The sequence below is a fragment of the Carcharhinus amblyrhynchos genome, chromosome 16 (assembly GCF_965287045.1).
Source record: "Carcharhinus amblyrhynchos chromosome 16, sCarAmb.v2.hapA, whole genome shotgun sequence".
NCBI classification, from domain to species: Eukaryota; Metazoa; Chordata; class Chondrichthyes; order Carcharhiniformes; family Carcharhinidae; genus Carcharhinus; species Carcharhinus amblyrhynchos.
The window spans coordinates 30,454,646-30,470,536 of record NC_137339.1 but is presented as its reverse complement, the minus strand read 5'-3'; the positions used below and the strand labels follow the sequence as shown (position 1 = coordinate 30,470,536).

The 15,891-nt window shown below is 39.4% G+C and overlaps 1 long non-coding RNA gene across 1 annotated transcript in view; it reads left to right on the top strand.

The window, feature by feature from the left end:
• The first annotated feature begins 579 nt into the window (after positions 1-579).
• Positions 580-15,891, top strand: part of LOC145353660 (uncharacterized) — a 34,493-nt gene continuing 19,181 nt past the window's right edge. The window contains exon 1 of the long non-coding RNA XR_013888757.1: positions 580-974. This is a non-coding gene — a long non-coding RNA (uncharacterized LOC145353660). The remainder of the gene's footprint in view (positions 975-15,891) is intronic.

The window sequence follows — 15,891 nt, the reverse complement described above, 5'->3', positions numbered from 1 at the left end:
TCTCTGGTATCCAGTTTAGCTTATGGCCATTCCTCCCCAGTCTCACCAGACTTTTGGTGGAGGAACCAAATTTATTTGTAATAATAGACATAGTGATAGCTAGGAAATGGCTTTCTAGTTAGTTGTAAAAAATCCCATCCTTTCCTATTTGAAGAAGAGGAGGGAATAAATCTATTGGACTGCAGAACGTCCTTCCCTCATCCACCAGAATAAATGTGTAATTCAGGGATCCATTTGTTTGCTGCTTATGGCATCTTGCTGTGAGCAAATTTGCTGTTGTTTTTGCTAAACTAATAACAGTGACTGCTCTTCAAAGGTAATTCTTCAACGGTAAATTATTTTTGAGACACCCTGAGTACATAAATTACATTTTTTTTCTTTCCACAATAATCTGTAGGTTAGTTTGCTGGGAACACACAGCACACACCAATGGATGTAAGACATTGTTCTGAAATCAGTTAAGGCATGGCATTTTGGAGAGATGCTAGGTTCTGACACTCTGCAATTTTCCTTTGCAAACACTTCTGTTTGGCTCCGCCTGAGGCTTCGACTGCCATGAATGCTGTCTTTGTAGGTTTCTGCATCTGCTAACAGTCAAAGAACAATTGTAGATGAGGATTAAGGTCAACAATCACTGTCATTGACTGATGTAACCGTTTTTTCCTTTGAAATTACAAACTCCAGTTTGTGGACAAAGTCCTGTCTGCTTTACTATATGGATCTCCGACCACTGACCAAACTCCAGGTGAAACAACTGCCTATTTATGCTTTCTCAGGCACACTGTTGTACTTGCTCTCAGTCTGATAGCACTGGTGAACTTCAGGGAGCAAAAGAGAAATGCTGCACAGTAACCTACAATTTGGAGACTGGGATCTGGTGCCCCTGACTGATGTAAGGCATTTACTGAACCATTACAGAGAAAAAACGTAATTCCAAATAACTGGGAAACCGATCAGAGCTCCTCAAGTTAAAGGTATGTCAAATTCGAGAAAACAATCCCTTCTCTTGGCTGGTTTATTGGTTCTGTGCTGGCACAAGCAATTTTGAGCAGCTACATTTAGTAAACAACCATTGTGTCGTATGTGACTGCGATATGGGATTTATTTTGTGGAAACAGCACTTCACGTGGTTAACTGATAACTCAGAGGCAATTTCATCTTATAAGACTGCTTCCAAGTTAAATGTGGACAGGATGAAATACGTGAGTTGAAATTCTGCAATAAGTAGAGACTCCAGCAGACCTTTTGGCAACAAAATCCTTGCAGGCTCTCAAATGACCTAATAAGTTTAAACTAAAACACATTGATCAAGTACCAAGCAGTACGGCTGCCTTAAGCTCCCCAACCTTTCCCACAGTAGGTCCTGTTAATGTGTGCTATTTGCAGTTTTAGCTCTGCAGTATAATAACTTTAGATGATAGATCATTAGGGTGATGATAATTACTTTATTAAGCGTTTGAATTATAATATTAAGTAGAAAATAAAACAGACAGTGTAGCACCAACCATTCTGTGAAAATACCCAGTTTTCCAATAAGTTACTTATATTTGGCTAGACTTCAAGAAAAGTTCCGGAAGGCATAAACTTGGTAAATGTCTTATCTTCTTTGAGCCTTTTTGATAATTTCTTTGTATAAATCATATTACTTTAACAACCTATCATTGTAGGCCACTCCACATACCAACAAAAACACCTCTTCATTAATTAACTTTTGCTAGAGCAATAACAGTCCATAAAGTTATTTCCGAGAACCATGATAGTTACAGTCATTCCTGGGATGAACAAATATTAACACATTTCTCAAATGCGACTGGTGAAATATTTTCCTTGGGAAATCCAAGTGAAGGGTCACGGCCTAAATAAGAGGGCACCACTGAGGCTGAAGGGACTAAGAGAAAAGTGGCAAGTTAGCACAAATCTGGCTTTTCTGGAAGTGCAGGTTATAATTAAAAAAAAATACTTTTTTTATAGAAAATTCCAGAATCACATCTTGTCTTAAAGCATTTTACAGACAATGAAGTACATTTTGAGAGTGCAGTCACTGTTACAATGTAGGAAATATGAAGCAAATGTGCACACAGCCAGATCCCCTGAACAGCAATGTGATAATGACCAAGTAACTTGTTTTTGTGATGTTGATTGAGGGATAAATATTGACCAGAATAACTTGAAGATATGTCTTCTTTAGAATAGTGCAGTGGGATTTTCTATATCTGCCTATCTGGTTTAACATTTCATCCAAAAGCCACACCTTCAAAGTGCCGCACTCCTTCTGTACTTAAATCCTGGACTACTTGAACCCACAATCTTCTAGCTCAGATGCAAGTGACCAACTGAGCCACAGCTGGCATGCTTAAATTAATCCACGTGTAATTAATCATATAGTTGCCCATTGAATTTTATATAAAGCCACCTTTGATACCAGCAAATACTTTTCTAGCTCAAATAATGATTTTCAAACCTTGGTGGTACCTCAGAAAGTGCCACATTTTGACAAAATTGAATTGGCATAATAAAGTTGGGTGAACAGAAACGTAAGGGGTGATTCTGTAATCCTGCATTCTCTGTATGGCATTATCCTCAACGGGAATGTAGCTTGAAGATTCTGGACTACGTCATTATAAGTATGTCTGTGTACTGTGCTCTATTCAAGCATAGTCTGCTGTTGCGAGCAATATTGTAGAATTATTCTTATGTTAGGCTTGTAGGCAGAACTTATATTGTTATTTTCACATCAAAGCATTGAAACAAAATTTGTTGCATATCTTTGCAATCGGTTCCTAGTTCAATTCCAGAGTGCAGTAAAGCTCAGGGATATGAAGTGATTTATGAGGGAAAAAAGAGGGTTCATAAAGCTGCGTCTGGGAGAGAGATGATGTGGAGAAGTCTCACAACACCAGGTTAAAGTCCAACAGCTTTATTTGATAGCAAAAGCCACTAGCTTTCAGAGTCCTGGCTGCTCCTTTGTCAGCTGTGTGGGCTCGCCTGGCGAAGGGGCAGCCAGCGCTCTGAAAGTAGTGGCTTTTGTTACTAAATAAACCTGTTGGGCTTTAACCTGGTCCTGGGAGAGAGTGACAGAGAGACAATCTCGTGAGCAGCAGCATAAGTGCAGAAGTCCTTTCTGGCAAGTAAAATCCAATCACAACCTACAATATAACTGGGTGTTGCCAGCGTACTTCGCTCACCTTGGCCCTGGGCCTCAAACCAGCAAAACTGTATAATAGCAGTCTTAACACCAGTATAAGTTTCCTACGGACAATAAAGTAATTGCTTTTCTGCAAATCATTGTACAGTATCGATGAAATTGTCTTTCATTAATGTCATTTTAACTGTACTGGTAACTAGAGGAGAGATGATGGTTGTGGTTATGTCACTAGACCAGTAACCCAGATTTTTGATTTGATTTGATTTATTATTGTATATATATTAGTATACAGTGAGAAGTATTGTTTCTTGCATGCTATACAAACAAAGCATATCGAAGGAAAGGAGAGAGTGCAGAATGTAGTTTTACAGTCATAGCTAGATTGTAGAGAAAGATTAACTTAATACAAGGTAGGTCCATTCAAAAGTCTAATGGTAGCAGGGAAGAAGCTATACTTGAGTCAGTTGATACGTATCCTCAGACCTTTGTGTACTTTTTCTGACAGAAGGTGGAAGAAGGTGGCTGGAGTGCATACAGTTCTTGATTATGCTGGCTGTTTTTCTAACGTGGAGGGAAATGTGGATGGAGTCAGTGGGTGGGATACTGGTTTGCATGATAGACCAGGCTTCATTCATGACCCTTTGTAGTTTTTTATGGTCTCAGACAGTGCAGGAGCCATATCAAGCTGTGATACAACCAGAAAAAATCCAGGAAAAATCCTTTTGGTTCACTAAAGTCCTTTAGGGAAGGAAACCCTCCATCTTTACTTGTTTTTGCCTACATTTGACTTCAGAGCAGTGCTGGGGCAGTGCCAGGGTGCAATGCCAGTGGGCTGTGTCAGGGAGCTGTGCCCAGACAGTGCCAGGCACAGTGTCTGGATAGTGCTGGTAGGGGATTGGGTTTGTGTGGGGAGGTGCAATGGATTATGGGGAGGGTAGGGAGGAACTGGGGATGGGGGCATCCTTTACAAATGGCACCTTGATTTTCAAAAGGCTCAGCTTTTGGTGGGGCCAACTCTTCAAAGAACAATGAAAATTACAGCACAGGAACAAGCCCTCTGGCCCTCCAAGCCTGCTCCGACCATGCTGCCCAACTTAACTAAAACCCTCTATCCTTCCAGGGACCATATCCCACTATTCCCATCCTATTCATGTACTTGTCAAGACGCCCCTTAAAAGTCACTACCATATCCGCTTCCACTACCTCCTCCGGCAATGAGTTCCAGGCACCTACTACTCTCTGTGTAAAAAATCTGCCTCATACATCTCCTTTAAACCTTGCCCCTTGCACCTTAAACCTATGCCCCTTAGTAATTGACTTTTCCACCCTGGGAAAAGCTTCTGACTATTCACTCATAATCTTGTAGGCTTCTATCAGGCTTACCCTCAACCTCCATTACTCCAATGAGAACAAAACAAGTTTCTCCAACCTCTCCTCATAGCTAATGCCCTCCATACAAGGCAACATCCTGGTAAATCTTTTCTGTACTACCTTCTCTAAAGCCTCCACATCCTTCTGGTAGTGTGGCAACCGGAATTGAACACTATATTCCAAGTGTGGCTTCACTAACATTCTATAAAGCTGCAACATGACTTGCCAATTTTTAAACTCAATACCCCGGCCGATGAAGGCAAGTATGCCGTTTGCGTTCTTGACCTTTCTCCACCTGCATTGCCATTTTCAGTGACCTGTGTACCTGTACACCCAGATCCGTTTGCCTATCAATACTCTTAAGGGCATTTCCTATCTGTATTAGACCTTCCAAAATGCATTACGTCATGCATTACTTGCATGATGTCATGGGATCCTCCTCTTGCCTTTGTTTTCTATGCCCCGAATAATATGGCAGAGATAGCTGCCATTGACTTCAATGCTGCTTTTCCTGTCCACTAACAGCCTTTGCTGATATTTGGGAAAATTCTGCCCAGTACTTCAAACTTTGGTTCAGTGATTGCTTACAACATCAGTTCTTAATTTTCTTGCCAGAATTCCAGGGTTGGCCTTTTTCGTTGGAAAAATTCTGTTCGTATGTTCTGAATCCTTAACATATGATTCCATATTGACTTCTTGTTGATGCTGGCCATCACATCTTGCCATCACTGCTCTCAGTTTTGCCAATGCACTCACTGTCCTTGCCATCATACCCTCTTGCTAGGACAGAACTCTGTGTGATGTTATTGTTGCTTGTTGTCCTCTCTTGTGCAAATAAAGCATTTTAAGCGGTATCATGTTGAGAAATGTAAAACTAATGTTTTATAACTTGGAGTCAGCCAATCGCTGCTTAACTGAGATATTCCAAATTCTATAAAAAAAATTATAACCCATTTCTTCCTACTTCAAATACTATGCCTTAATTTGACACTGGCGTGAGTTTTTTTTGTCTAGCCATTATTTCTGAAGTGACAATAGCAAGGTATAGATTGTAATTCACTTCTAAGTGGTTTGCGTTTTAAAATGGCATTTGTAGCACTTTAGCAGAGAGTAGATGAACAACTATTTAAGGAGTGTACCTAATCTCTGTTTGGTGCTCAACTATTGTGAAATTCTATGGATTAAATCGACAAAATAGCTCTTATGCCTGGAAACCTGAACTATCAGGCAAACACAATGGAAATTTAGGCATACGATCTCCACAATTATACATTCATCAAAATATAGATGTTGCTACATTCACAGAATTGACCCAGGCCACATCATACCTGAGAGCCACTGAAAGTGGTATTAATTGTCAAAAGCAAAAACGTTCTACATTCTCAAACATGTTGTTGAACACAGAACTCACTAAAGAAAAGTAACCACAAATGATTTTGTTTTGAGAAAATCAGAACTCATCTTAGACCCGCAAAGCACAGTTTTGAGATTGATCAATAGTATGTTTTGCTGCATTGATATCAACCACTCATGTACTAACCCAACTTTTGAATAGTTGATAGAAATTTTAAGGTTCTTACTATATGTTTTTATTTTAACACAAATATAAAGATTGGAAAGTCATTACTGATGAAACACTAATAAGAATTCATCTCTACAAGGTTACTCAAAATTAGATGAATCACAGTGAAGAATATTGGAAAATTAAGCTTTTTGGTCACCACTCACCTCTTTGCAAATTTCTGTTTGAATGGGTTGGATTTGATATGATTTGATTTGATTTATTATTGTCACATGTATTAGTAGACAGTGAAAAGTATTGTTTCTTGCACGCTGTACAGATAAAGCACACAGTTCATAGAGAAGGAAAGGAAAGGGTGCAGAATATCATGTTACAGTCATAGCGAGGGTGCAGAGAATGACCAGGTTAATGCAAGGCAAGTCTATTCAAACGTCTGATGGCAGCAGAGAAGAAGCTGTTTTTGAGTTGATTGGTATGTGTCCTCAGGCTTTTGTATCTTTTTCTGATGGAAGAAGGTGGAAGAGAGTATATCCAGGGTGTGTGAGGTCCTTGATTATGTTGGCTGCTTTTCTCAGGCAGCAGGAAATACTGCTGCCTCACAGTACCAAGGACCTGGGTTTGATTCCCACTTGAGTCACTGTTTGTGTGAAATTTGCACATTCTCCCTGTGTCTGCGTGAGTTTCCTCCGGGTCCTCCAGTTTCTTTCCACAGTCCAAAGATGTGCAGTTTAGGTGGATTGGCCTGCTAAGTTCTCCTTCAGTGTGCCCGAACAGGTGCCGGAGTGTGGTGACTAGGGGATTTTCACAGTAACCTCATTACAGTGTAAATGTAAGCCTACTTGTGACTAATAAATAAACTTTAAATTTAAAATAGGTCAACATGCTATTGCTTAAGCTCGAGATGAGTATTTTTAACCTTAGCCAAGAGTGTTTCATATTTGCTGCCTGTTTTATATTTCCCTCCGTTGACTTAAAGGAATTGAAAATCCTGAGAAGTGTAAAACAGTTGGCCAATTTGACATCACCAGAAGTTAAAATTACACCCAATGGGCCATTTTTAATGCTTCTACAAGTGACCATTATTCACTGGATAATTCCTGGTTGAAATGAACTCTACAGCAATGATAAAGAGCTTCTGGTAAGATTGAGGCTGATTCAAAATAGTTTGATCCCAATTCCAGTTCATCATCCCATTATTGTGCTGTAATTTTTAGATGGTAGTTTGATCTTTCTCTGACAGTTGAACAGGCAAAGTTATAAAAGAAATATTGAGAAAATTGAATTAGGTGAACAACCAAAATTAAGTTCCAGGAAGAAATTGGCCAGGTTTGCCATGAATAGGCTGCTAATTATCAGGAGGCCATTGGGCCCATCTTGTCCTTGCCAGTCCAATGATTTACCCGATGATTTTTTTACAGCACTGTTGTGATAACCTATTAATAACAAAATAATAAACTTGATTCTTGATGCAGGTTTGAAGTTATTGCTTGCCTTACCTGCATGGTGTTTGAAGATAGAATGAGGTGTATTATTGGATGAATAGCCAATGCATTCAAAAGGCATTTTCTCATTACTTTAACCAAAACTGGCTTACACCTCTCTTGAACCAGCATATAGAAGAAACACAAAGAAACAATAATTTCAATAATTGATAAAAAGTCAATCTGGACACAATATGTCAGCTTTTTTCTATTCTTACAGCTGTTGCCAGACTTGCTGTGATTTTCCAGCATTTTCTCTTTTCAGATCCTGGTTTCAGATTCCAGCATCCTCAGTAATTTGCTTTTAATAATTTCAAGGTTTTGGGTTCAAATTGATTCACTGTTAACAGGATACAAATATACATGAATTAGAAGTAGGAATACAGCATTTAGCCCCTTAAGCTTGCTCTGCCATTTGACAATGTAGTGTGGAACTGGCTCTTAATTACACTAACATGGGCAATGCTATATGATAGTCATCAGAAAATGAATGACCTGGTAGCATTTATCATCCTGTGTGTTTTGCAGCCAGGGTCTAATATATTAGTTGGGATCTCGCAAAAAGAAGCGATGCATTTAAATTCACAACTCAAGACTTGCCTCATTTGACTTGTCTTCTTTTTAATCATTCATTAAATCATTATGATTTTGCTCCTTCATTAACATAATTATTCAAAAATGGGTTTAATTAAATTACATGGGCTCAATGAACTTACTATTTGTTTCATTCAAAATATCGTAAACGCTTCAGAGCTTTGCCTTCCAGCTAATGTCATCAAACACCCAAGTCATTAATTAGATGTCAGATCTGTACACTAGATGGGAATAAATCAAATTACAGGTCCCAGATTACTCATAGTTATCCATGTAACAGCATGCTGGAAATTTCTTGTTTGTAAGAATTATTATTACATTTATAAGGGCGAACAATAACATTCAAAAATAAACAGTTTATTTGATTTTTAGCAGGAATGTATATTACACCGCAAATAATGGAGAGACAACAGTGCTAATCATTACTCCTGTGGAAATTAGACAACAACTTCCAACTTCACGTGCACAGCCACATGGAAATCATAGAATCCCCATAGTACAGAAAGAGGCTGCTCAGCCTTTTGAGTCTGTACTGGTCACAATCCCACCTAAACCCTATTCCTGTAATCCTCATTTACCCTACTAATCCCCTGTTACTAGAGTCAATTTAGCATGGTCAAACAACCTAACCTGCATATCTTTGGACTGTGGGAGAAAGCCGGAGCACCCAGAGGAAACTCATGCAGACACAGGGAGAATGTGCAAACTCCACACAGACGGTGACCCAAGGATGGAGTTGAACCTGGGTCCCTGGTGCTGTGAGGCAGCAGTGCTAACCACTGCGCCACCATGCCGCCCTATTTTGAACCTTGAAGTTGTTGTCTGAGTGAGATATTCCTTCAAAAGCTTCTTGAAAATGGCACTTTGCCACCTGGTTCTCAATTTAACTACACTGAACAGTGTGAAGGTCCTTTGTTTAAACTCACCAGAAATTGTTAGGACTTGCCTCTTCTGGTGGAAGTATCCTATTAGTGATGCAGTAAACCTTAATTAATATCAAATAACTTCTCTGGCACTGAGTGTAGGTACATAGTTTCTTGAAAGTGGCATCACATGTAATCAGGGTGGTGAAGAAGTTGTTTGGCACACTTGTCTTCATCAGTCAGAGCATTGAGTACAGGAGCTGGCACTTTATGTTACAACCATTCAAGACACTGGTAAGGCCACATTTGGAGTACTGCATATAATTCTGGTTGCCCTGCAATGGGAAGGATGTTATTTAAAGTGGAAGGGGTGCTAAAAAGATTGACAAGAATGTTACTGGGACTGGGAGGTTTGGATTATAAGGTGAGGCTGAAGCATGGGAGGATGAGGTGTGATTTCATAGAGGTTTATAAAATCTTGAGGGACATAGATAAGGTGGAATAGCCAAGGTCTTTTCCCTAGGATGGGGGAGTCGAAGACTAGAGGATATAGGGTTAAGGTGAGGTGGAAAGATCTAAAAGGGGCCTGAGGGGCAACTTTTTCACACAGAGGGTAGTATGCACATGGAATGAGTTGCCAGTGGAAGTGGTAGATGCAGGTACTATTACAACGTTTAAAAGACATTTGGACAGTGCTTGAATTGGAAAGATTTAGAGGGACATGGACCAAATGCAGGCAAATAGGACTAGTTCAGTTTAGGAGACCTGGCCAGCATGGACGAGTTGGGCCAAAGGGCCTGTTTCCGTGCTGTATATCTCTATGATTCTATGACTATAAAAATGCAAAAGTTATGAGAGTGGAGCCTTATTCATTCAATTTGAATTATTGTTGGCTTTAAAACATAAAATAAAACGTTTTTCCTTCTTTTACTTTCTGTTTCATTTCTCTCTCCCTCGATCCAATCTTCCTTTCCCACATTTTGATTTGTATTTCATACCTTATATGGCAATTCATCACTCTGACTTAAGACTCCTTGTTCAGACTCTACTGTTCAATGAACAATTTATCAAACTGATTGGTTCAGGAAATTACAATCGTTCAATTACATCCCAGCTGCACTGCAAACCACGTTGCAATTTTTGACTTGGGGCGGAATTTTCCCATTCCGATGCCAGTGGTGGGTGGGCTTGACCATGCAAAGGTCCATTGACCTTGGATGGGATTTTCTGGTTTTTAGGGGCGAGCTCAGCCAGAAAATCCCACCTTACGGGTAAAATCTTACCAAAAAAATGGCAGAGTGTCTGCGTGGGGTTTCCTCTGGGTGCTTTGATTTCTTCCCACATTCTGAAAGACGTGCTGGTTAGGCGCATTGGCCCGAACAGACGCCGGACTGTGGCGAGTAGGGGAATTTCACAGTAACTTCATTGCAGTGTTAATGAAAGCCTTACTTGTGACTAATAAGTAAGCTTTTTCACTTTACTCTAACCTTAAAAGTTTAATCATCTTGAGCTGTGTAAATTGATTATTGACATTGTACAAAAAGGACTTAGAGGGAGAGAGATGTGGTGATTCTACTTTTAAGGAACAATCTGCAGAATTATGGTAACATGACATGGGGAACCAATTGGGGAGCAGAGTAGGGGGATCATCCTGGGAAGCATGGGCTTCTGTACTCAGAGTCACCTCGGGAGCTGATTATAGCCATGCGGCTGCAAGCTTCTGTATAGTTTTAACCCATAAATAAATGAGTTGTGTTTTCCCTAGACTATTAAATGAGCACCTTTACACAGGGGGATCATGTTAGGTTACAGGCGATTCAAAGAATTTTCATACTGTTAAAGCCACATACAAAGTGACCTCCTGATGTAGCTGGAGCTGTTTTTACATCAGCTAATTGATGTACTGTGTGTATTTCTATCTGACAGATTATAGTATTATCGTATTAGAATAATAGCATTAAAAATATCAAAATATGACTTCCCACAGTTTTAAAAAGTATTTGACAGCCAAATGATTAACCAGAAACATATGTAAGAGAATTGGAAAGACTTTCAGGGCCTAGTTTGCATGAATCTGTATCTCTCAGCCCAGTTCAGTTCATGTTATGTTGACAGCTTTGTGATTTTCATGTGGAACTTTGGCTAATTATGAACTACTGGATGTGGTTCAACTATTTCACAATATATTCCCAAAATAAAATTGATTGGTCATTGCCTAATACGTGTTTTCTGGATCAAAACCACGCAATAGCTTCTTTTTTTTCGCACAATGTACGAAAGCTATTACAAACGTATGATGCATTTTGCCAGTGTTAATAATCTATTGAATGCAGCTTACCCTCTACATTACACTTTCTACTCTAACGTTGCCTCTGTTATAACGTAATTAAGCCTATCTCCTGTTGTACGCACTGTTATAACATGTGGCAATTTTGGGTCCTGAATTTAAAAGGAGTGGCATGTGATTCATTTCATTAAGATGACTATGAAATATAATTGGTCAGTTCAGAATGGTGACAAAAATATATAGGTAATATATTTTTAAATTCATTCTTAAAATGTGGACATTGTTGACAATCCCACCCTTTAATCTCCATCCCTAACTGCACTTGAGAAAGAGAATACTGAGCTGCCTTCTCAAATCGCTGCAGTCTCTGTAGCAATTACTCCCAGAATGCTGTGAGGAATGGAGTTTGAGGATTTTGACTGAGTGTTGATAAAGGAAGAGTGATACATTCTCACTTCAGAGTGATGTGCAACCCAGAGGGCAACCTGAAGGTGATCAAGCACTGGTTGCCCTTTTCATTCTAGGCGCCAGAGGCCTTAGGTTTGGCAGGTACTTTCCAAGAAGTTTTGTGACATTCTGCAGTGCATCCTGTAAATAGGACACACTGCAGCCATGCTGGTGGCCGAGAGAGTGGATATTTAGGCTAATGGATAAGGTGCCTATGCTGCTCTGTCCTGGATGTTGTTGAACTTCATGCATGTTGTAGGAGGGGCTTCCGTTAGGTAAGGGGAGACCATTCCATTACTTTTCCTGACTTGTGCTTTTTATTCTGAAAGATGGGCTTTGTGACTCGATACACTGTGATCGGTGTGCCTAAGAAAGAGAAAGCTCACTTTATTCATCTTCAGGAATTGCTACATTCCAATAAATAGCAAAATGGCAACTTCCTGATAAACTGACATGGATCCCTTGTGAACCACTTCCTGCTCTTTCTTATAAACATTGTGTTGGTTTGTGTTTTTCAAATTTCACATTACATTACTTGTAAATAAATCCCGAAAGGTAGTCTAACCTTCATTAAGTGATTACGAATATAATAGTTAGTATTATTCATGTTTAGAACAATGAGAGGTGACCTTATTGAGACATAAAGGATTCTCAGGGGGCTTGCTGGCACATACTGGAAGATTGTTTCCCTTTTGGGAGAGTCTAGGGCCAATGGATATAATCGCAGAGTAAGAGGTCACACATTTAAGACAGAGATGAGGAGGAAATTCTTCTCTCAGTGGGTAGTGAATCTGTGGAATTTTTTACTGCAGAGGGCTGTAGAGACTGGGTTGTTAAGTATGTTTAAGGCTGAGATAGAGTTTTAAGGGAATCAAGGATTATAGGGATAAAGTGAGAAAGTGGAGTTAGGGATTATCACATCAGATCAGTCATGATCACTGAATGGTGGAACAGACTCGATGGGCAGAATGGCCTACATCTGCTCCTATGTCTGATGGTCTTGTGCATGAAATTGGAGGTAACCCCTTGATTTAAGTGTGGAATTGCATAACAGCTAGAAACCTGAGAGTAAAGTTAAGAAGCATGTACATAAATTGGCAGCATGTGACTTTTGGTATCCTTCAAGGATCTGGACTGGAACCTCAGCTTTTCACTTTATTTACAAATAGCTTACTCAAAGGAATGGAGAGATATAAATCCAAAGTTTCTGGCAACACCACATTAGGTGGCTCAATAAATATTGTAGATAAGGGCAAAAAATTACAAAGGGACTTTGATGGATTACATGAGTGGGCAAAACTGTGGCAGATGAACTTCAATGTGAGGAACTGAAGTCATTTATTACATGGACAAGACATATAATATAATTTAAAGGCTAATGGAATGTTGGCCTTTATTTAAGGGGGACTTGAATGCAAAGGATTAGAAGTTATATTGTACAGATATTAAGCTTGGTTAGATGCCATACTGAGTATGGTGTTTAGTTGTGGGTATCACATCTCAAGAAGGCCTAAGAGTAAATGCGACACAGGATCTGCTGGGGCTAAAAGGATCAAATTATGAGGACAGTTTGCACAGACTAATCTTGCATTCCATTTAGAATACAGCACTGACTGAATGGAAGTGCTAAAGATTTGATAGGGGAGATCAAGAGAAATTATTTTCGCTGGTAAGTGAGCACAGAACAAGGTGAATAACTTTAAAATTTGAATTGTTTAGAGTTGGAATTGGAAAGCACTTGTTTGTATAATGGGTTGTGGAAATCTGGAATTCCATGCTGAGGTAAGGTTAATTGAAAAATTTGAAATCTGAGCTTGGTAGATTTTTATTAGGGAAAGGTACAAAAGGTGACAGAACCAAAGCTGGCAAATAGCACAGGATCTAGTTGAATAGTGGAACAGACTTGAAGAGATGAATGGCTTTTCTCATGCCCTTATCTTCTTAAACAAATTGATGTGTCACACAATAAATCCAGCAGGATACCCAATGATGGTTTACTGATTTTAAAGAGCTGGTTTATTAAAAAAAGGGGTGGTTGAAAAATGTAACTAAAACAACGCAGCACCATAAAGCACTCTCAAGGGTAGCAGAAAAACCTTGTGACATTGCTAAAGCCTAGGAATGGTGAAATGAGTAACCACAGAAACTTTGTAAGTTTATCATTTATAGTGTTCATTTAGAATGACATCTACAGTAGATTCAGAGGTAATGAAGAAAGTGTGAATGAACATACAAAAGTATGGCACATTTTTGAAGGTGAAGTTTTCTGCCAACTGTAGATCCCTATCACAATTATCAACTTGTAACCACAATTGCTTCACTCAAGCTTTGTTACTTTGTCTTTTATCACTGTCACTGTTCAGACCTTAGGAGCACAAAAAATTATGAAAGTTTAATTATTAGTCACAAATAGGCTTACATTAACACAGTAATGAAGTTACTGGGAAAATCCCATTGTCGCCACACTCCAGTGTCTGTTTAGGAAGACTGAGGGAGAATTTAGCGTGGCCAATGCACCTAACCAGCACATCTTTGGACTGTGGGAGGAAACCAGAGCACCCGGATGAAACCCACACAGGCATGGGAAGAACATGCAAACTCCACACAGACAGTCACCCAAGCTGGGAATAAAACCTGGGTCCCTGGGGTTGTGAGGCAGCAATGCTAACCATTGTGCCACTGTGCCACCCATTACCAATCCAGGAAGTCAATTTTATTTTATTCATTTGTGGGCCATGGGCATTGGTGGCAGACCAGCATTTATTGCCCATCCCTAGTTGCCCTTGGAAGGCTGCCCTTGCAGTTGAGAGTCAACCACATTGCTGTGGTTCTGGAGTTACATGTAAGCCAGACCAGGTAAGGATATCAGATTTCCTTCCCTGAGGGACATTAATTGGGCATTTTCAACTCTGTTATAAACAATGCATAAAAATCATTTTTGATGTGAATTTTAATTCAGATTATTCAGGGAATGGAGTCACATTTATCCAATTCATAGTTCATAAAATCCAAGATTATTATATCAGGCAACTCATATTCATTGAGTATTGTTATGAAAACACCGCAAAGTGGGACAGCTTGGCACTTTGACAAAATTCAACTTTTTTTATGCAAAGTTACTTACATCCAAATGATCATGGAGATCTCCAACTAGTTGTAAGGATTTCACCTTCTTGGATACAATAATTAGCCTTCTTACTTCAACTACACAACAGAATGCCTCATCAACCTGAAACCGAACCTGCTCCTTTTTTTATTGCTGGGTCAAGTGTCCAACAAGATTCAGCCAAGATTCTGCATACCTTGAAGGTCTGCTGTAATTCAGCACCATTAAATTTATCGATTCAACACCAGTGTTGAAACTGAAACTGTGTTTCAGTTTTGCAATGGGATCCTTTTCGATGGATTTGCTTCCTTGACGTGCTTGACTGTTATTTTAATCTGTAGTTTTGGGTCTGATGCTGATGCCATCGGCCAGATATCCAGACCATACCTTTCATTGCCCAAGAACTACCTTCACATGTATTATTCTGCTTAAATAATCCTAGTACATATGTTGTGCAAACTAACAGAATCACATGTGGAAATCAACATAATGTCATTCTATCCATTAGAGGTTTGCATGCTTTATGGTTAACTTATAGGCTATAGGACATTCAGAAGGTTCCATATCAGAGTTTGTAGTCGAGAACCCATTCAATGTTTGGAGACTCTGCAGTGGTGTAAAACCGTGATGCTTTAAAGGGCTGTGGCAGTTTTTGGTGAATTGACAAAGTGTGCAAAAACCAAGAGACTCTCAGTCAAAATCCAAGAGCCATTATGTTCTACACTTGAGTTGAATCTTTGCTTGGAGCTTGTAAAAACGCTGTAGCAAGAATATGTAAAGTATCTGTGAATTTCACTACCACATGAATAAAAGGGCCAACTAAAAATGCCATCAGAAATGGAGCAAACAACTCACAGTGTGACATATAGACCAAAGAAATAGCTTCATATATGTAGAAGAGTAAATAGCTTGTGGCATTATTGAAGGTCAATTAATGAGCCCAAGGTCTGGATTTTCAGGCCAGAGACAGGAAACAAATGTCAGGACTGTTCCCAGATCCTATACCCACTTTGGGGTAGGATAGTGGAGACAGAGTGGGAACAATGGCTTATTGGAATTTTCAAAGAGGCACTCC